This window comes from Schistocerca nitens, chromosome 3 (assembly GCF_023898315.1).
Source record: "Schistocerca nitens isolate TAMUIC-IGC-003100 chromosome 3, iqSchNite1.1, whole genome shotgun sequence".
Classification (NCBI taxonomy): domain Eukaryota; kingdom Metazoa; phylum Arthropoda; class Insecta; order Orthoptera; family Acrididae; genus Schistocerca; species Schistocerca nitens.
In genome coordinates, this window is record NC_064616.1 from 447,336,016 (window position 1) to 447,360,059 (window position 24,044).

Below are 24,044 nucleotides of genomic sequence, written 5' to 3' on the forward strand. Positions count from 1 at the left end.
CAGTTTTATTAAATTATTTTCATTTACAAGAAGATTTCTATATATAAAGCATCACTGGGTACAAAAAGAAGAAAAGGAAATGGTTTCACATCTGCCATGTACTCATATAGTAATTCTTTGATTGCACTGAATTTATATCATCTCCTCATGTATTAAAGTTCATTCTATTGAATTGTCAGTGGAGTACATAGATACATTTACATTTAATGGTTGCATTTCTACTATTTAAAATAAATGTAATATCTAACAATAGTAGGTTACAAAAGGAACTGTGATATTATTCATCACTATACCAAACAAAAGAAAACAAAATGGCTGCCTCCCTCCGAGCTGCTAGCTACCCGTCTCCAATCCCTCTCCTTGCCTCTCATCTCCTTCCGCCTCTATTCACCCCACCCTACACAACCTCATCGCAGCCAGTCCACCTGTTGAAATGCAGCACTGGCACTGACAGTCCAGCCGGCACCATTTAGGGGCACAGGCATGTGTATGCATGCATGCGCATGTGTATGTGTTTTCTGTGTATATTTTCCTATAGCTTGTAACAGGATTACTCTGAAAGCTAACACTTTTTATTTATTCTTGTGTGTGCCTACAGACAGCTCAATGCTTCTGCTTTTCAGTGAGTGGTCTCCTTTACTGATAAGTATTTACATCCTACCAGAACTTTCCAAAATATTTAAACAAAACAAAAACTTACTTTTGACCCAAATAAACACATCCTTGTGCCAAAAAGCTACTTTTTAGATGGGAGTTCAACTTTATAAAGAACTTCCCAAAGAGATATAAGCAAATAATGGGGTCAAAACGTAAGCAATATGCTTAAAGTCATATCTACAGTATCATTGCTTTTACTTCATTGAAGAATTTTTAAATTTACGAAGTGTATTATACAAGTATTTAATATGTAAAGTGCATTATTTTTAAATTAAATATCTACTCACAAAAATCGCTTTTACCTGTATACATGTAAACTGATGTCTTATGCACAGGCAGTTTTTGTGGACAAGAGCACCAATTAAAATACAGTGTGTTGTTGTTGTTGTGGTCTTCAGTCCTAAAACTGGTTTGATGCAGCTCTCCATGCTATTCTATCCTGTGTAAGCTTCTTCATCTCTGAGTAACTATTGCAACCTACATCCTTCTGAATCTGCTTAGTGTATTCATCTCTTGATCCCCCTCTATGATTTTTACCCTCCACACTGCCCTCAAATACTAAATTGGTGATCCCTTGATGCCTCAGAACATGTCCTACCAACCGATCCCTCCTTCTTGTCAAGTTGTGCCACAAACTCCTCTTCTCCCCAATTCTATTCAATACCTCCTCATTAGTTACATGATCTACCCAACTAATCTTCAGCATTCTTCTGTAGCACCACATTTTGAAAGCTTCTATTCTCTTCTTGTCCAAACTATTTATCATCCTTGTTTCACTTCCATACATGGCTACACTCCATTTTCTCCTGTTCAGAAACAGTACAATACACTCTCAGTTTAGTAGCTAGTGAGAGTTTCCCAAAGAAGCCAAACGAAAAGATTCATCAAAGCATCTATGCTATCATGAAGAAAAATATTTAATAAAAGCACACTCAAGTGAAAATAACAGATAATATAAGCCAATTTGCCCATCTACTTTGCGAGGTGGTAGTACTCATCAAAACAGTAAAAATAAGTCCAATAAACATGGGTACAAAAATGAATAGTTTCCAAGATGGTTGTGTAACACTTGGTTGCAGATATTAGCACAATTGTTGCTTTGGCGCTCCACCAAATGTGTTTGTAGGGTATTATGGCATCTTACTCACAGTCCTGTACCTGTCATTAGGTGGTCTGCAGTCAGTTGTGTGGTTTCAGTTGTGTTATGGGCTACATTAGTTTTCATCATGTTTGTGTGCCATATTGTACAGTACTGTCAACGCTGGGTATGTATCATGGTGTTTTACCTTCTTCAATAAATGGATTCACTTATTTGTGTAGTCCCCCTTAAACATCCCAACAACCACCACCACCACTTATGTGTGTTTTTGTCCTGTTTGTGCATACAAATGGTGTAGTATATTTACATTTTCTCTCTTCCACATCTTGTTAACAATGGAAGCTTCTACTCGACAAGTGAAATTGTGGATATGATACTCTGCTATGGCTTAGCAAATGCAAGTAGCCTGCAAGATCATGCCTTCTACACTGAAAAATATCCACAGTGCAGAGTGTCCTTGGATAAGCTGTTCAGCAGACTTCTCCACCATCTCAGAAACACAGATACCCTTACACCTCAGAAGACAGACAGTGGAAGGCTCCACACAGTCTGCATGCCTGACATGGAGGATCATGTGCTACATTTGTGGAAAAAACCCCTGAGACCAGTGTGCAACAATTAACAGCTGTGGAAGGCATGACTCACTCTCTTATCTGTGGGCACTTCATGAACAATTGCTGTAATTATATCATATACAGCACATTCGGGCCCTAGTTCTGTCAATGGCTGTTGCAGAAGTGTGCCACAGATCCACTGTTCACATTCAAGATTTGATTTACTGATGAGGCAGGATTCACAAGAGATGGTGTTGTGAATATCCAGAAATAGCATATATGGGCAGATGTAAATCCCCAAAAAATTCAGGAATGAGGCATTAACACTGATTTTCTATCAACATATAGGGCAGGCGCACTTGGCAATAGATTAATAGAGCCACATGTGCTACCACAAAGGTTAACAGAGGCTCATTATGTGGACTTTCTCATTAATTTATTGCCTGCCTCATTTGAGGCTGTGCATTGCAGCAACAAATATAAATGTGGTTCATGCATGATGGTGCACCAGCACACTTTCATCACAATGTGCACAAACATTTGATGCAGACATTTCATGACTGCTGGTGCTGGATTGGTCGGAGGATGGGGGGGAGGGGGGGGGTTTCTCACACATTGGCCTGCTTTTTCCACAGAACTCAATCCCTTAGACTTTTGGTTATAGGGCCACTTGAATGAATTTGAATGAATTGGTCTATACCACACCAATCAATGATGTGCAAACACTATAGGGTCACATATTCAATGTGTGCCAGCAGGTACAACAACAATCAGGTGTACTTCAAACGGTGCATCATTCCTTACACAGGAGGCCAGAGGGGTGCACTGTCATGAACAGATACATTGAACACCTCCTCTAGACACATGTTTATTGCACAAAAAAATGCATTTCTAGACCCATGTTTATTGTACTTATCTCAGAAAGTATGCATTTACAGACCCATTTTTGTGACTTATTTTTCTTGTTTCGATGAGTACTACCACTTCTCAAAGCATTCAACACTTTTTTTGAACACTCTGTACACTGAATGTCTAGTGAAAATAATATAAATCATTTTCTTATTATTGCTTTAAAGTTTATTCTTTCAATATGATTTTTTTATATGAGCATGCTGAAAAGTGGAGCCTCCGAATATTTTATGTGAAAATTCTTAAGCTTTTTAAATAAAGCAAATGTTATTCTTCATATCTACATAACTGAAGTCCTTGGCCAGTAGAGGATTCTGAATTCTAGTATGTTGTCTATCTGCTTAGCTGGGTGGTTATGTGCGGGTTATGTAGCGGGGCCAGGTTCAATTCCCGGCCAGGTTGGGGATTTTCTCCACTCATGGACTGGGTGTTGTGTTGTCCTCATCATCATTTCATCCTCATTGACAGCACACAAGTCACCCAATGTGGCGTCGACTGAAATAAGACTTGCACTTGGCGGCTGAACTTCCTCGATGCGGTCTCTCGGCCAACAATACCATACACTCACTTCCATTTATAGCATGTTAACATTGCAATGTGTAACATAACTATGTCAGTGCAAGAGAAATAGCATGCTGTAATTCAGTTTTGAATTCAAAGAGTTTATCCACATACGGAGCACCCAATCCTTCAGCAGAATAATGCAAGACCACACACAAGCACTGCAACATATTCAACAATCCGATACCTTTGGTTCACTGTCATTGATCATCTTCCACACAGTCCCAACATGGCCCCATCAGGTTTTCACCTGTTTCCAGAACTTAAACAACATCTTCAAGAACGTCACATTCATTGTGACAAAGGTGCAAGCAGAGATGAGACCGTGGCTCAGTCAACAAAATCAAACATTCTACAGTGATGGTATCAACAAACTGGTCTCTTGCCAGGAGAAATGTATGTGTCGCCATGGTAACTATGTTGAAAAATAAATGTTTAGAAATGAAAAATGATGATTTAGAATGACATCTTGGGTTGTTGGGTGTTCTGCCGGATATCAGCGTCGTACTTGCATGATATTTCAGTCACGTGGCTCGTAACCTTCATCAGGTGCGACCTGAGACTGCTCCTTGAGTGGACCTGGTCCAGTATTTATGCCTATGGCCTTCCCCCTCCACCAACGGCTGCAGGCGCTTCCTCTGTGGTCCACGCCCATTCCCTGCGACCTGCTAGAGCGTTGCTGCTCCGTTTTCCATCCGCTGCGTTTCTAGGTGTTGCCTTTGCGGTCCGCGCCCACCAAACCCGCTCCTGGGGGTTTCATCTATGGTCTGGGGTACCAAGCGTTCCCCCTGCAGTCCGCGCCCGCTCACCATGACCTGTTGGAGTGTTGCCGCTCCGTTTTTCGTCCGCTGTGGCTCTGGATGTTCCCTCTGCAGTCTGCGCCCACCAGTCCCACTTCTGGGTGTTCCATCTTTGGCCTGGTGCGCCTGGAAGTCCGCCAGGGGCTCGTTTTCCATCTTCATGTCTCTGGTTCTTCTGTTCGTGTAGTGTTGCAGCTGGCCCCGTTGCTCCTTTAACAATTCCAGAGCCGGATCCCAGGTTCTGCTTAGCTGGTGCCCTGTGTCACGGTTCATAAGATCGTCAGCCATTTTAATTTCTATCTGTCCCAAAATCTGGGTGTTTGTGCTAGAATCTTGGTATCCTCATACTTCATGGCATGATTTAGTTCTCGACAGTGTTCAGCAATGGCTGACTTAGTCACCTGTCTTAATCTAGTGTGCCTCTGATGTTCTTTGCACCTGATCTCCACAGTTCTTGTCGTCTGGCCAATGTAGGATATGCCACATTGACAAGGTATATTGTAAATCCCTGGTTTTCGTAACCCCAGGTCGTCTTTGACACTCCCCAGCAGTCCCCCAATCTTGTTGGATGGACAGAAAACACACTTGATATTGTGTTTACGGAGGATCCTACTGATTCAGGCAGAAATAGAGCCAGCATAGGGCAGATATGCCACCTTCTTTGCTTCATCTTGGTCTTCTTCAGGAACCTGTGGTATAGTGGCTGGTTGGAGTGCCCTCTCAATTTGTCTGTCTGTGTATCCATTCTTGGAGAAAACTGTTTTGAGATGCTCTATTTCTATAGGTAGATTCTCTTGGTCTGACAGGGCACGTGCTCTGTGGACCAAAGTCTTCAGAACCCCATTCTTCTGTGCAGGGTGGTGACAGCTGCTGGCCTGATAAATCAGTGTGTGTTGGTTTTCGGTACACACTGTGGCCAATTGATCCATCTGCTTTCCTCTGGGCTAGTACATCTAGAAATGGCAGCTGGCCATTCTTCTCCAGTTCCATGGTGAACTTGATATTAGGGTGGCATGAGTTAAGATGTTCAAGAAACTCATTGAGCTTGTCCATCCCATGTGGCCAGACCACGAAGGTGTCATCCACATACCTAAAGAAGCACGTGGGTTTAAATGTGGCTGTCTCCAATGCTCTCTCCTCAAAACTCTCCATAAACATGTTGGCAACCACAGGGGACAGTGGGCTGCCCATAGTTACACCTTCAGTTTGCTCGTAATATTGTTTTCTGTACAGGAAATACGTGGATGTCAGTGTATGACTGAACAGGTCCAACAGAGCACCGTCAAATTTCTCTGCAATCAGTTCTAGTGAGTCCTTCAGTGGGACCCTGGTGAACAGCGATACCACATCGCAACCTTAAAGGTACTCAGCAAGGGTCTCAACTTTGCTACGACCCCTAGAAACGTACCCATTTCAGGTTTCATCAGTGCAGTAGAGCAAGTTGCAGCCACACTTGCACCTAATGTGGCAGAGGAAGTCCGCCGAGAGACCTGCAGGGCCCTCACCAAGGCCAGGCCGCTGAAATCGAACATCACAACCAAGGAGAGGCTTGCACTCAAGAAACTCCGGGAAGACAACAGCATTGTGATACTGCCAGCAGACAAAGGGAACTCCACTGTCATCTTTCAGCGGGTGGATTATGATGAGAAAGTACGCCAACTTCTGGAGGACCCTGCATACAGAATTCTGGAGTGTGACCCCACGGACAAGGTGGCCAAGAAGACTAGTGCTCTCTTGAAGGAAACAGGGTGCCTGATAAGATCATCAGACAACTACAGGAAAAAGCGCCAGTGCCACCTAGACTGTATGGTCTGCCTAAAATACACAAGGAGGGCGTGCCTCTACATCCAATTGTCAGTAATATTGGGGTACCTACGTAGACAACAGCCAAGTTCTTGAAAGGTCTCCTGTCTCCATATGTGGGGAAATGTATTCACCACATCTGCAACTCAGAAGATTTCCTGCAATGCCTCAAGCAACTGCACATCACAGATTCGGACATCATGGTTAGTTTTGATGTGGTATCGCTGTTCACCAGGGTCCCACTGAAGGACTCACTAGAACTGATTGCAGAGAAATTTGACGGTGCTCTGTTGGACCTGTTCAGTCATACACTGACATCCACGTATTTCCTGTACAGAAAACAATATTACGAGCAAACTGAAGGTGTAGCTATGGGCAGCCCACTGTCCCCTGTGGTTGCCAACATGTTTATGGAGAGTTTTGAGGAGAGGGCATTGGAGACAGCCACATTTAAACCCACGTGCTTCTTTAGGTATGTGGATGACACCTTCGTGGTCTGGCCACATGGGATGGACAAGCTCAATGAGTTTCTTGAACATCTTAACTCATGCCACCCTAATATCAAGTTCACCATGGAACTGGAGAAGAATGGCCAGCTGCCATTTCTAGATGTACTAGCCCAGAGGAAAGCAGATGGATCAATTGGCCACAGTGTGTACCGAAAACCAACACACACTGATTTATCAGGCCAGCAGCTGTCACCACCCTGCACAGAAGAATGGGGTTCTGAAGACTTTGGTCCACAGAGCACGTGCCCTGTCAGACCAAGAGAATCTACCTATAGAAATAGAACATCTCAAAACAGTTTTCTCCAAGAATGGATACACGGACAGACAAATTGAGAGGGCACTCCAACCAGCCACTATACCACAGGTGCAAGTACGACGCTGATATCCGGCAGAACACCCGACAACCCAAGATGTCATTAGATCGCCGGGAAAGCCTGAAGAGTTTCATGATTTAGAATGTTAATAACATTTGTTTTGTTTAAAAAGCTTTAAGAATTGTCATATAAAAAATTTCAGAAACATACTTATCAGCATTTCCATGTATTTTTCATTCTTTATTTGCAGGTGGTATGGAGGATGGAATGAATGGGAGGCAGGCCTGCACCTGAAGCAGAATAACAAAGATGGTACACCTATGTCTGGATGTGCAGCAGCCCAGTGCATCATCAGTGATGATGTACCTGCAGCCAGGCCTGTCATCAATGAGGTACCCATGGCCAGAGATGCAGCAGCCTGGTACATCATCTACACTGTACGGATGGCCAAATGTACAGCAGCCTGGCCTTTCGTCTGTGATGTACCCATGGCTCATCCCATCATCTGTGATGTTCCCACAGCACAGCATCACAGCTGTGGCCCATTTGCTGTGGGATATGTCCAGCGGCTGGCTACAGGTCGACTAATCCATGGTTGCTGGCGCATGTGAGGACAGGATCTCACTCCCCTGGTTTGGTAACTTGAATGTGGCTACTGAGACCTTACCTCTTCCGTTAATGCTTGCCAAAGTGTCCTGGACAGGGAGCTGCCCAGCTACATTGACTCATGTATCCTACCAATTAGTGAAAAGCAGTTCAATACTGTGAACTCAACCCCATCCCCTCACCTTCACACCAGCCCTCAAAGAGGGAAGTGAGGCTGGTGAGGAGAAGAGCACTGTCCAGATTTGGAGAGGGAGAGGGCTAATGGTGTATACAAGGATAGGAATACAGCAATCAGTCGCAGTCCTATTGGTATTTTATTATTCTTGCATATCCAGATTTCAGCTATAAACAGCTGTTTTCAGTGCTAAAATACAAGGAAATCACAGAACCAGAACTGATTTATGTAAAACAATAAGTAAAACATCACATTATCCAACAGAAATGGTGGGGATGGCTCATGTGCCCCAGCAATACAGATAACCGTACCATAGGTGTAACCACAATGGAGGAGTATCTGTTGAGAGGCCAGACAAACGTTTGGTTCCTGAAGAGGAGCAGCAGCAGCCTCTTCAGTAGTTTCAGGGAAAAAAGTCTTGACTGATCTGACCTTGTAATATAAACCAAAATGGCCTTGGTGTGCTGGTACTGGAACAGCCGAAAGCAAGGGGAAACTACAGCCGTAATTTTTACTGATGACATGCAGCTTTATTGTATGGTTAAATGATGATGGTGACCTTGTGGGTAACATAGTCTTGAAGTAAAATAGTCCCCCATTTGGATCCCTGGGCGGGGACTACTCACAAGGACACTTATCAGCAGAAACAAAACTTGCATTCTACAGATTGGAGTGTGGAATGTCAGATCCCCTAATCAGGCAGGTAGGTTAGAAAATTTATAAAAGGAAATGGATAGGTTACAGTTAGATATAGTGGGAATTAGTGAAATTTGGTGGCAGAAAGAACAAGGTTTCTGAACAGGTGAATACAGGGTTATAAATACAAAATCAAATACGGGTAATGTAGGAGTAGGTTTAATAATGAATAAAAAAATAGGAACATGGATAAGCTACTACAAACAGCATAGTGAACACATTATTGTTGCCAAAACAGACACGAAGCCCAAGCCTACCACAGTAGTAAAAGTTTATATGCCAACTAGCTCCGCAGATGATGAAGATATTGAAATAACGTATTATACTATAAAAGAAATTATTCAGAGAATTAAGGGAGACAAAAATTTAATAGTCATGGGGGACTGGAATTTGATAGCAGGAAATGGAAGAGAAGGAAAAGTAGTAGGTGAATATGGACTGGGGGTAAGGAATGAAAGAGAAAGCTGTACGGTAGAATTTTGCACAGAGCATAACTTAATCATACCTAACACTTGGTTCGAGAATCATAAAAGAAGGTTGTATGTGTGGATGAGGCCTGGAGACACATGAACGTTTCAGATAGATTAAGTAATGGTAAGACAGAGATTTAGAAACCAGGTTTTAAATTGTAAGACATTTCCAGGGGTAGATGTGGACTCTGACCACAATTTATTGGTTATGAACTGCAGACTAAAACTGAAAAAACTGCAAAAAGGTCTGAATTTAAGTAGATGGGACCTGGATAAACTGAAAGAACCAGAGGCTTTAGACAGTTTCAGAGAGAGAATGATTGACAAGACCAGGGGAAAGATGCACAGTAGAAGAAGAATGGGTAGCTATGAGAGATGAAATAGTGATGGCAGCAGAGGATCAAGTAGGTAAAAAGATGAGGGCTAGTAGAAATCCATGGTTAACAGAAGAGATACTGAATTTAACTGAGGAAAGGAGAAAATATAAAAATGTAGTAAATGAAGCAGGTAAAAAGGAATACAAACATCTCAAAAATGAGATTGTCAGGAAGTACATAATGGCTAAGCAGTGATGGTTAGAGAAGAAATGTAAGGATGTTGAAGCATGTATCACTAGGAGTAAGATAGATACTGTCCACAGGAAAATTGAAGAGACCTCTGGAGAAAAGAGAATCACCTGTATGAATATCATGAGCTCAGATGGAAAACCAGTCCTAAGGAAAGAAGAGAAAGCAGAAAGGTGGAAGGAGTACATAGAGGGTCTATAGAAGGGCAACGTACTTGAGGGCAATGTTATGGAAATGGAAGAGGACATAGATGAAGATGAAATGGGAGATATGATACTGCATGAAGAATTTGACAGAGCACTGAAAAACCTAAGTTGAAACAAGGAACCGGGAGTAGATAACATTCCATTAGAACTACTGATAGCCTTGGGACAGCCAGCCATGTCAAAACTCTTCCATCTGGTGAGCAAGATGTATTAGAAAGGCGAAATACCACCAGACTTCAAGAAGAATATAATAATTGCAATCCCAAAGACAGCAGGTGCAGACAGGTGTGAAAATGACCAAACTACCAGTTTAATAAGTCATGGTTGCAAAATACTGACATGAATTCTTTACAGATGAATGGAAAAACTGGAAGAAGCCAAGAAAGATCAGTTTGGATTCTGTAGAAATGTTGGAGCACATGAGGCAATACTGACCCTATGACTTACCTTAGAAGATAGGTTAAGGGAAGACAAACTTACATTTCTAGCATTTATAGACTTAGAGAAAGCTTTTTAAAATGCTGACTGGAATACTCTCTTTCGAATTCTGAAGGTAGCAGGGGTAAAACACAGGGAGTGAAAGGCTATTTACAATTTGTACTGAAAACAAAAGGCATTTATAAGAGTTGAGGGGCACATAAGAGAAGCAGTTGTTGAGAATAGCATGCAGATGTTAAGAGCCCCAAGACACAAATATTATGCTGATTAACTTGCCTGATACATGAAGGTTGCATGATCTCAGAATAAACATCCTCTCAGGAAGCTGGGATTTATGTCAATATGCTATAGCATAGGTGGAGCAAATTATTGTTGGCATGGTTTGCTGTTCTGCATCAGATGCAGAATTTGCACTTAGTAAGCATACAAATGATGATACTTGTGCACTACATGATGGAGTGTTGATCGTAGTACATTTAAGTTGCCCAGATACCTACCAAATTCACTTATGTGGGCTTCTCGAAAATGCTTATCTTAAGTCCTCCACTGCCTCTTCCGAAACAATATGACATTCACCATCAGAATGTTTCAGAACACTTCTAGTTGCCAGAAACTTATGATACCATTGCCTGACTGTTTAGACATCCAGTGAATCACATCTGTACAACCTACAATCTTTTCTTTGAACAGTAATCAGTGATTTTGTTTCTGCAAACCACATCACTGCTTACACACACTCATGTGGAGTCACCATTTTTGCTTCATGTGATTATGCTGCACTCTGGCGATAACTGTTGAGAGTTATGAGGCAGAGATATAAATTCTTTGAGATGCTCCAGCACATGGTGTAATTTCATTATCATATCTACTACAGTTTTTTTTCTCCTGGGCATTTGAAATGTGGGGGGTGAGGGGGAGGGAGGGGAGAGTTTGAAAGGGGCATCATGCATAACAATGCATTAGACAGTGCTTGAAGAATACAAATGTAACAGTATACTTCAATTAAAATTACTTCGTGAGTGACAGAGTGCAGTACTCAGCAGGACAGATTAAATGGAGACTGAGAGGTGAGGCATCTTTTGCACTACACTTTGCTTCCAAATTTTCTTGCAGTAAAAGATATAACTGTCTGTATGTTTGTAAGCACAATACAAATCAGTCTATAATCCATTGAATAAAATTATTAAGTGATAGCTAAAAACATAGATTTCCTCATGGCTTTTGGATGGATCCATATCAAATCCTATCTGCAAGCAGGAAATTATATATGAGATGATTAGAATATTCTGTGAACACTAACATTTTGGGCACAAAAGACAATGCAGATAGGAACAACATGAAATCCTGCTATGCAAAGTTGTGTAAAAGTGATAATGTCAGATTTGGGAAAAGCACTATAGTTCAGAATAATGTCAATGAATATTACACTCACTTACTGACTGTGTCATTTCTAATTGTACAGTGAAATAGTACAAGATTTTGTAGTCATTAATCCCATTATTAATGCACATGTATTTTGAATTCTTTACCATTTTTTGGGACAATGAACTAATCTATCTCAGTCATCTTGAGTGCTACAACAGTTCTCATCAAGCCTACGTTCCAATGATACAGTTTAATCTGCAAATAAGCTTAGAGAGTTGCTAACACTGTTAACAAAGTTTTTCTGTTTAATGTAAAATGCAGCAGTTTAATAATTACCTAGCAATGACTGTTCCAAAAAAGGCAACTAAAACTGGCTCTACAGGACTCAACTTATTTTGAAATATTATTTTGGGTTTTTCCTTCTGATAGTGCAGTCAATAATTTCCAGAAGTGATCAGTTTCATGTGCTTCATCAACACAAATCAATCCTTGGTAGCTGTTGTGAGCAGAAGTATTGTGTATTTATCTCCGCTGCTGCTGAATGAGTGGCTTTATGAAGTCGAATGACCATGTATGGTGTGCAGGTATTTGAAGATTGTGTTTGGAACCAACAAACTTTGCCTAAAATTCTTGACTTTGACACCTGGGGTTTCAGTAAAATTGGTCTTGGAGAGGACTTCAGCAGTTACGACCACCTCCTACATCACGGTTGTCAGCGAAGAGAAGTGAGCAAGTATCCTGGACTCGAGGAGTGGAACTTCTACCTTTATGCACAGCAACAATGATGTGAGTGCTATGCACTTGAGCTATGCTGGTTTTGGGCTGAGGACTGTTAAGTTGTACAATTTACCTTCCAAACTTGAGCATACTATCTTGCATCAGATGTTCAGGTTTTGGGAGCCCATTGTAAACATAATGATTTGAATTAATTCAAATTACCACCTCCAAAAACAATTAGTTCGCAGCATGGGCATAGCCAGGATTTCACTTCAGGGGGGATTCAACAAAATAGATATTGTAATTACGTGGACTTGTAATAGAACACAACAAAAATCTTTTAATGCATAAATAACATTTACATAAGGAAACTGGAATATGATGATTGACTAGTTTTGATTGTAACTAACAACTATCTTCAGATCATGATCATATTATGAGGGCATGCTGAAAAGTAATCCCTCCAAATTTTGTGTGTAAACTCCTAAAGCTTTTTAAATAAAACTGGTGTTATTAACATTCTACACCTTTGTTTGTCATATCTACATATTTATTTGTCAACATAGTCACCCTGGCAAAGAACACGTCTCCAAACAAGAGACCAGTTTGTTGATACCAGCACCATAGAATGCTTGTGCTGCTTCATCTCTGTTAAGGAGTTCTGAAAGTTTTAGAAACAGATGAAAATCAGATGGGGCCAAGCTGGGACTATATGGAGGATGATCCATGACAATGAACTCATGGCATCAGATTGTTGCAAACATCACAGCACTCATGTGGGGTCTGGCATTCTAATGCTGAAGGTGAATATGCTTTATGTGTGGATGAACTCTTCAAAATTGAAACTCGATTACAGCACACTGTTTTTCATACTCCTGCATAGTTACATTACACACCATATTACATGCTACAATTCAGAGCTCTCTGGTGGCAGAGGGCTGCAAATATGTAGACACAAAGAATAAAGATGTAGAATGTTAGTAATTTTGTTTTATTTAAAAAATTGTGAGTTTTCACATAAAATATTCAGAGGCATTACTTTTCAGCATGCCTTCATAAATGCAGGTTCAACACTAACTGTATGCACTGGTAATAAACATCATGCAGTGACATGCATTTGTGTAAGTGACATGAATAAGAAATTTGGTACTAAGTGTAATAACATAACTGAGTCTGGTTGTACACCATACTCTTATGAGACTCGGGTTGAACAAATTGCTTGTACCAGTGCAAATCACATCAATCATTAACTTGCAGTTGTATGACATTTTTTCCCTCAGTTAGCAATTCATACAGGTTATTGATTGATATGATTTGTATGGTACAACCAGCTTGTTCAATCTGTGTCTCATACTAGTATGGTGTATGGCAGGCTCTGTTCTGTCGTTACTGTTAGCACCAAATAATTTACCTGTGTTGTTTTCTGCACAAATGCATGTCACTGCCTGATGAGTATCACTGGTGCATCCAGTTTGTGTTCACCATTCTATGTGATCATGATCTGAAAAATAAGCTAGTTAGTTTTAGGTGCAAGAAACAACTGTTTCTTGCACCTAAAACTAACTAGCATATTTTTCTTGTGTGAATGTGATCTAAACATTAATAGATCTTTGTATTTTTTTTAAATTATATCAAATAATGAGTTAGTGAGTGGGGGAAGCATCACAATGACCATCATGAAGAGAGAAGTACATGGAAAAGAATTTACATCTTGCTCAATGCTGACAACACACATACAACTTCCACTTAGTAGGTCCACTGATCATAGGGCATATGCTATGGTATAAGTAAGGAAGTAAGTTTTGTGTTTTATGCATCTTTGACAGTTAAAGTCAACTGACATGGACATTTGCTCAGATTTTTCATTACTGGACAGGAAGGAAGCAGCATGGCCTTTGCAAGGAACTATTCTGGCATTCACTTAGTGTACACCGGGAAACTACTGAAAACTTAAATCTGGATGGCTGGCTCTGTGTTGAACCCGGATCTCCTGAATGTGAGTCAAGTACATTAGGCAATATGTTACCCCTCTCAGAGCTATGGTAGAAATGACAGATGAAGATTGCAAGCCTTCATGAAAGTGCAGAATAGGAACATCTATGTTTGAATGTGGAACTTATTGATAGTAATGGGGTACTTATTGATAGTAATGGATATGAAATTTAGTTAACTATGTTGTAACAATGTTAGATTACTAAGGTTGGCAATTGCCAGCTACTGCATGAAGTTGACAATCTTTTGCTGACCCTTGGGCTGACTGATTTCAACTATGGCTTGTAGAAGTTTTCTTGGCAGGTCTGCCCCCTTTTTCTAATTGGTGCTTGTCAGCAGAAGTTAGAAGTCATCATGCTGTGTATGTTCTGTCTAAGGTCCCTGTCAACTGTAACAATCAACTTACTAAGTGTGTTAGAACAGGATTAATACAAGTTCATCCTCATTACTAAAAATAAGTGTCACAGTTGAATGTATCTACAATGTATCTTCATGAAACATTGATACTTCCACATCTTACATGCTACATCAAAAAATGCTGGTTGTTTATCTTTTGATAAACACTTGTTTCATCACCACAAAACATGCTATATCTGAGAATTTGCCAATTTGATGAAAGTATTTCTAGAAGGATGGTTCTAGAGCATTAAAATGAGTTTTCAATAAGTAAAATAAAGTGTCAAAAAACTTAACGGTTAGTAAATATCACCATTTATCAGTTTTATGGATATCGCATTCTTAATGACTCTCAATTTTTTACCTTTCATCCAATATGTTTTTTCAGTATTCACTCTAGTGGTTTCATTCATTTAGCAGTACAATAATTCTCTGGATTTTGTTGCTCCACTGTCAAAAACATGCTTTCTGCCAGGTATTTTATGACCGCTGCTGAATTTGGCAGTGGAGGAGACACCAAGTGTATACTGAACATTTTTTATTTATGTTCATCGTGGAAGCCTATGCGATATCTGAATGTTTTATTTGTGGTGAAAGTGGACTGAGAAGATCTGACATAGCGAAGGAAAAAGGCATACAAATATTTATTGAGACAATTAAGATAATAAGGGACAGTAACATGTTGCTACGGTGAACTTAAGGCTTACTGCTGTTGTTGTTCATGAGAAGTGCAGAAGGATCATTATGCTAAAAAGGGTATGGTGGAAAATGAGTCCCACATTTATCAATCATCATTTCAAAAACTTTATCTTGAAACAAACTATTTATTTGGGGAAGATGCACACAGATAGGATTATAAGCACATGAAAAACAATAAACATAACTTTTTTGCACTCATCTATCGATTTGGTTTTTGAAATCAGGAGCTCCTTCGCTAGACAGCCTGTATAAAAAAAAAAATCATAAGTAAACAGTAAGAAGTAACAACAGAGTCGGATTCCAGGAATGAGTGTCTCAAGTAAAATTTCGTGTAGGACCAATTGCAGATCATGTTGTTGTTGAAGATAAATACAATGGTAATTGTACAGAAGGATTTTTCAAATCTGATGTTTCAGTTCACAGTAGCATCGGACAACCAAAAGCACATGAGGCATCTGCCTGGGCAAATTTCATTTTTGAGCATTTGGAAGCAAATGAAGGAGAATGACAGTTCACACTCTACAATATTCTGAAAATTATAATGGATACTTCCTAAAGATGAAGCTGAACCAAAAATGACTGGTCTAAAAGTTCTATGAAGATTTGTTATTCATTGGAAAAGTAAATCGCCTTAAGAAAATCCTATGTGCTTTCGAAACACAGGCTATTCCGCCTTAATGAACATGCAGTATGAGGCCAGAAGTGAAGCCCAAAAAGAAGGAACAGAACTGAATGGTTGAAACCACTGCTGTAATTGTTGAGGGCATTAGATCATGAGTTTATGAAGTGGAGATGTATCTCCCTTCAGACATGTTCTTAGATAAAGTTGAAAGTGGCATCCAAAGTCACTGAAATAATTTTTTTGGGTGATCATTTGTCCAAAAAAGAAAGAAGACCATTCAAATCAAAAGATCACAGCCAACTGCAGGCACACTCTGTTATTTCAGCTGCAAGACTGAGATACTTTGTTGTTAATACACAACTAGGTCTTGAGAAAATGGTACATAAAAAAATATTTTACATATACAGAAAACCCACAACAACAACTGACATTATCTTAAATGCAACCTGAAACTACCTGCAGAACCACAAATAAGCAGCAGTCAAATACATGTTAAACAGGCTGAACAGGAATCCCCTAATCATTTCTGATTATCAGAAAGAGCTAGCCATTATAAAACAAATAGCATTAAAATGGACACAAAGAAACAATGGTAAATAAACTAAACAAAAAAAAATAAAGAGATAAATAATGGAAAAACTAACTAAACCACACTAACTCAAACTACTTGCACCACAACAAAAAAGGGCATACAATGACCTACCACAACAAATTCACACATAAAATAGGTAACATATTCAAAAAATAAGGCATAAACATTGCTTACAAAACAAACAACTCAATACAAAAGCACATCCCAAATTTGAAATCAAAGCCAGACAGATACGAACAATCTGGTATCTATCAGCTCAGTTGCAGAGACTGTGAAAAGATATACATTGGAATGACTGGCAGGACATTCCACACAAGATATAAAGAACATAGCACAGCATTTAAATATGGTACAAACCATTCAACATTAGCAGATCATCTAAAATGAGAACACCATAAAGCAAGCAATGTTGAAAAGTTATGAATATTATAAAAATCAGTAAAGACAGACAGCTCCTCCCTTTACAAGAAAATTTCCACATACAAAAAGCATTAACACAAAATAAACAGTTGCTCAATGACCAAATAAATATTGGAAATCAGACTCTATATAAAATAGTTGATGAAATTACATGAAAAAAAGAGCCTTTTCCATTCTTCACCCCCTCCCACACTCCCATAACCCCCCACCCCACTCACAATTTCATTTCATTTCTTGCTCCTCACCGTCTCCTCTAACTCACACTCCATCACACTGCTATACGCTTACATCTGCTCATCAAGGTTTCTCCTTCCCCTACACTAGAAAAAAATCCCCCAATTACTATTCCTTCCCTACTCTTACATAGTATATAAATAAACAGAAACATAATTAAATATAATTACACACATACTATATAATCTAATAAAAAAAAGGTTGTAGGTCAAAGACAAAGTAGTGGAAAGGTTATGTTGGCAACATTACAAAACACAAACCACAACACATACCTAGGAGTAAAAAAACAAACAGAATACAGTGTGGTGCATAAAAGTGTGTTGTGAAAAACATAAGAAATGCATAGTGCTGCAGAACAACATAGAATTAGACTAAAATTATCAGTGTCTAACACAGCAAAACAATGATGAGCTAGCAGAAGGCATTTTCCGATGTAAGTAAGAAATCAAGAGAAAATCACTGTAAGTACAAATCAACATATTCTTAATGAACTGTTTTTTGATCTAAAAGCAAATCAAAATGTAAATAACTTAAATACAGACCACTGAGGGTGCTTTACCTTAATAAATTGAAATGTGTCTGGTGAAAAAAATAATGCATTTTTGTAATTGCAACGACAGAACAAAAATACCCTCAAGAATGGATTAACAGATCATGTAGATGTGCTATCAGCTTTTGAATTAACTACATAATGACAACAGACAGTTTGATGTATCCAGTATGCAAAAAACAGTAGAAACACTCTGCACAATTGCTTTATCCAGTTTTTGTTCAACAATTTGGACATCCATTTGACAAAATTAATAATAAACATACCAAAAGACATGTAAACAAATTTTTGTCCTTTGTTTAATGTTATTCTGTTAATTTTATTGTTTCCAAAATTGTTATATTGATGCATGTGATATCGGTTAAAAAAATAAATGGCAATACTTATTTTACAGTTACGTTTCCCTTTCTTAAATGTTTTGAAAACCCCTTTGATGCTTTACTACTTTCGCTTATAAAATTTTGCATCAAGCTGGTCATGTGTCTCATATGGCATGTATTATATGAAGGGCTTATTTCAATAGTGGTGCAAGTCCATTTTTGTTCATTCTGAGATACAGGGTCCTAAAGTTAAATGAGCACTGAAAAGTCTGCAGTTGAGATACCAGAAATATTCATGCATATGGCTTCTTGCTAGAGATGAACCTTTCTTTCTGTTTGTTTCAACTATTCATTTCAGAAAAGCATCATAGACAGAAAAGTGGAGGTAGTGGACTTGTACTACTATTGAAATAAGCCCTTCATATAACTGTAAAAAAAAAAAAAAAAAAAATAAAAAAAAATAAAAAAAACAGATGGATTGTAATATTTCACACACTAGCCATTTCTCTCTCTTACATAATAATAATTAATATACACATATAAAAGACACGCACCATTGTAATAACAATAATTTCTGCAGTTTCAAGGAAGCATAACAAAGACAATAGATCTGAGCTGCTGCCGTGTGAACAAATGATTTTTTACTGTGTCCAGCCTCAACAATGGGTGACCATTAGTATGTATCTGAGTGGTGTCTGTTCTGTCAGATATGTCCAACACAACAGACATCACATAAATCTACACATTTTTGCAAAAGGAGGTAACAGCTCCTCGATGTTTGTTGCAGTGCAGATGCATGAACATTGTCCGAAATCCTGAGGGAATCAGAATTTGTGAGCAGAGAGTTTAATGGATGAGAGATGGTGCATTGTAGCATGTGATAAGTTAGAAATTTGATTCAGTCAGGGATGGCCAAAGCATTTAAGCAGCTGCTCATGAGAAGTGGTACATACAGGTTTGAGTTCTGGTACAGCGCAAATTTTCACCATTGCATAGCACAATGCCATGTGCAGCTAGCCGTCATGATTTCCCATCCATACTTCTTTTCATTTACTTTCTATTCCTATATCTCATGTTTACATGTGACAATTAGGGTAGCCCTCATGCAGGGACAATGCTATCTGGACTTTATTTGACTCCATACTAACCACATTGCTTTAAGGCTCAAAAAGAGAACACGGCAAGTGGTATAACCCAATTTCACAGAAATTTTGCTCACTGGAAGAGGAGTCACAATATGTGAACACGTATCCTGGCTTATCCATAGATACTCAACTGTTCATGAGAAAATAATGGTCAAAGCTTTTGATGAAATTTAGATGCTCTTAAGGACACAATAGTCTCAGCTGAAATGGTGGCACAGTGTCTGAGATTGTGGCTTCTAACATTTCTGCCTTATGTTTGAAAGTTGATTATTGTTTTTATTTTTTTTATTTTATTTATCTACTCATGTCCATAGAAGGTTACTACACAAAAGTGTCTTATCAAGTAATGGGATACAAGGGCATTACATTAATTGCAAAATCACAATTTGGTTTCACAATAAGTGATATACATTGTTGTTCATGAAAAATGCAGTCTTCATTAAGATTATGTTTTGTAACTGACTGGCCAGTACAGTACTATGTGAAAGGATGGAATCTCTTAACATTTAAGTAGAGAATCAATACAACCCATTTAGCTTACCACAACAAGCAAAAATTTTTTTGGTTAGACTAAATGGATCCTAAAATGTCAGAGCAATTCTAATACCATTATTCTGTTGGCTACAACACTTAGGATGACAATGTGTGCAAAGTGGACAATAACACTGCAGGGAGGAAGATCTTTGAAATGAAATCTGCGGCAACTAATAAAAGGGATATAATGCATTTTTTATAGATTTAAAGTGACAAACAACTTATAGATCCCTTGCAGTGGGAAAAATAAATTTATTTTTGACTGAATACCAAAAAGATGGGCCATGCAACCTGAACAAACCATACACTATTGATCTGGTGATTCTAATTTAATTGTTTCAAAGTGTTATATGAAAAAGTTAACACAATGAGTTGCCAGTTTGTTTCCTATAACTGCAATCTTACCTCTTTTTGTCTGTCCTTCAAATGAGAATGGTTAGCAACTAAAAAATTCATTAAAAATTCAGTTATCTATTCACAGACAGGTGGCTCTGACCAAAGGAAGTGTTTAGCAACTGGCAGGCTATATACAAGTGGTAGTCATGAAGTTTTAATAACAACCTAAAAAAAAGGTTACATAATAATTTTTAGTTTGTTAGCAGGTACATGTCTGTATAGTTCTGGAACACAATGAACCTACCATGCCAATGCCACAGTACCAGTGCACACCATAGAGGAGCCAACAGAAAATAGCACAGCATATTGATGAAGTGGAATATTGTTACAGTAATTCAATATCAGCAGCAGTGAAAAAGATGCAGGAATCCAGAAGACTTAATTATTAATGTGCTGTGGCATTTTGCTTTGGATCCTCTAGTGGCACTCTCTGAGATGCAAGTATTTCAATATTTACCAGAAGTGCAGACATGAACCTACAGCACAGAGAGAGAGAGAGAGAGAGGGGGGGGGGGGGGTTGGGGAGGGAAGGAGGGAGGAAGGGAGAAAGAGAAACATTGAGGGGGGCAGGGAGAGAGAGAGAGGGGAGGGGGGGGGGAAGAACCTTCCTTTTTTACTTTATTTTATTATTCCCTTTTTTCAAGGTGAGAGTTAAATCTTTTAACTACTCCTCATACTTGGCACATGCACAGAAGAAAAAATGAAGAAATATATAAGTTTGATATCGCATCACTAATGGACCCATTACAATCAGACCACAAGTGGTGTGTGAATTGCACATGACATAGACACTGGTTTTTTCAAAGGGACAATCTCAACATTTCCCTAAAGTTATTTTTACTTAAATCAGAATAACAAAGTGATTGACATTTTCAAAATTACACAGTATTAACATGAACAAAACAGAGCATCCAGGTGTGTGATGGGGTGATACTGTATGTTTGCTTTAATCAATGGACATGATAATGCTGTGACAGCAACAGTTGTGTTGTTACTCTTAATATATAAGAATGAATGTGATTTGCAGGACTGTGATAGTCACATCATTTTCAGTGCACTTTTCCTGCTAGCTTACGCTGAGTAAAACAGTGGAAAATCCATGATGGTATGTAACAATATTATGAGAAGGAAAGTTGCAACTCACCATACAGCATAGATGCTGAGTCACAGATAGGCACAACAAAAAGACTTTCACAGCCATTAAGGCCTTCTTCAACAATAGACACACATACTCACACACACTCATGCAAATGAAACTCACACACGCAACTGTTGACTAAGTATTGTTATGTTGAGTAAATATGTCACACAGGGAAACAAAGACCATTTTAAAAACCAATTACAAGAGTTATGTTATTGGCTTCAAGAATCATACTCATTTGCCTGATTCATCAGGAATCTTAAATAAGAAAACAATATGACAAAGATGAAAAGAATAAAAGGCATTACTAGGATCACTCTATGATGGGCTGTTGCTGTGGTAGGAACCCCGTAAACAATCAGCAGTGAGTCTGTTACTCTCTCCTTCATATAAGGAAGAAACAAAAATCACAGTTTAACATCCTGTTGATGATGGGGTCATTAGAAACTGAGCACATGCTCGGACAGGAATGGAAATCAGTTCTGTCCTTTTCAAAGGAATTTTATCAGCATTTTCCTTAAATGATTTAGGGGAACCACAAAAACTTAAATCTCAATTTCCAGGCATGAATTTGAACTGCTATAATTCTAAATGCAAACCCAGTGTCTCACTACTGTGTCACCTCACTTGAAAACTTAAATCTGGATGATCAGATGGGGATCTGAAACTTGCTTCTTGCAAATGGGAGACCAATATCCCAAAACCACTGTGTCACTACACATCATGGTATACGACAAGATGGTGTCAATAAAGATGAAAGGCTGTAACACAGAAGTAGCAAAGGGAAGACTTTGACAAGTATAGTCTAATTTAGATGTAAAACTATGAGTAAATCCTTTTTCAAGTATAAGTGTATTTAAGAAAAGGCAAATATATGGAGTAATGAAAAAGAGCCATTATGAAACTACAGAATAAACTACGGAATTAAGAAAAACAGTAAGAAAAGAAGAGGGCCACATACAGAATATGAGTAAATGCAGAAAAAGAACAAATAATAAAAAAAGGAAAATCAAATGAGAAAAATAGAAAATGACAGAAGTACAAGGTGTACAGCTTTGCTTCCGCCATTTGCCAACATGTGCCAACAATGGTAAGTAGCAATCAAAAGAAACAGATTACAGATGTCAGGCAGTTAGCTTGGACCTTGGTCAACATAACCTCATTCAATCATTAGTCGATTTGTGTCTGCATCATAAAGTTGTTCTCGACTGAAAATGTCAGTTTACGAGTCTAATCCTCGTCATTTGTGGGAGGTGTTACTGTTTCTTTCAATATGAAGAAAACAGTGGCTGAGTCTCATCGAATGCTCTCAAGTATGTATGGTAAGGATGCTATTAGTGAAAGAATGTGTCGTAAGTGGTTTCAATGCTTCAAGAATGGTGATTTTAATGTTGTAGACTGGCATAGTGGTGGAAGAGAGAATGTTTTCAAAGATGCAGAATTGGAGACATAGCTGAGTGAAGACTCGCGTCAAACTCAAGAAGAAATGACATGATTAGTGGGAGTGACACGGCAAGCCATTTCAAAATCTCTCAAGGCTATGGGCATGATTCAGAAAGAAGGAACTTGGGTCCCATGTGAGCTGAAACCAAGAGACGTTGAACGGTGTTTGTGAACAGTTGTTTCAGAGGCAAAAACAGAAGGGATTTCTTAATTGCATTGTGACCAGGGACAAAAAATGGATTCATTATGATAACCCTAAATGCAAAAACACATGGGGCTATCCCACCCATGCTTCCACGTCGATGGCCAAACCAAATATTCCTGGCTCCAAGATCTTGCTCTGCATTTGGTGGGACCAGCTCGGCGTTGTGTACTATGAGGTGTTAAAACCAAGTGAAACAATCACAGGTGCTCATTATTGAATGCAGTTAAAGTGTTTGAGCAGAGCATTAAAAGGCAAATGGCCGCAATACAGCGAGAGGCACGATAAAGTGATTTTGCAGCATGACAACGCTCGACCCCCATGTTGCAAAACTGGTCAAAATGTACTTGGAAACATTAAAATGGGAAGTCCTACCCCACCCGCTGTATTCTCCAGACATTGCTTCCTCTGACTATCACCTGTTTAAATCAATGGCCCATGGCCTGACCGACCAACACTTCCAATCTAATGAAGAAGTCACAAATTGGATCGATTTGTGGATCGCTTCAAAAGATGAACATTTTTTTTCGACGTGGGATTCATACACTGCCTGAAAGCTGGGAGAAAGTAATGGCCAGTGATGGAAAATACTTTGAATGATACATGTGTAACCAATTTGTTTTATTAGGGCCTCAAATGTTGGGGAAAAAATGGCAGAAGCAAAGTTGTTCACCTTGTAAATAAAGGTATAAAATAAGTACTCTTTCTCTCTGCAGTGGAGTGTACAATGTTTTGAACTTATTCTCAGATTAAAACTGTGTCTTGGGCCAGGGATCAAACCTTCTACACTGTTTTGAACTTATTCCCAGATTAAAAATGTGTATTGGGCCAGGGCTCAAACCTGGGACCTGAGCTTTTGCAGATAATTCTGAACCATCCAGGCATGGCTACTGTATATCTTACTGGACAAGTT

The 24,044-nt window shown here is 39.0% G+C and overlaps 1 protein-coding gene across 3 annotated transcripts in view; it reads right to left on the minus strand.

The window, feature by feature from the left end:
- Positions 1–24,044, minus strand: part of LOC126248378 (fibrillin-1-like) — a 647,044-nt gene that overhangs the window by 326,341 nt on the left and 296,659 nt on the right. The gene's annotated exons all lie outside the window — the stretch shown is intronic.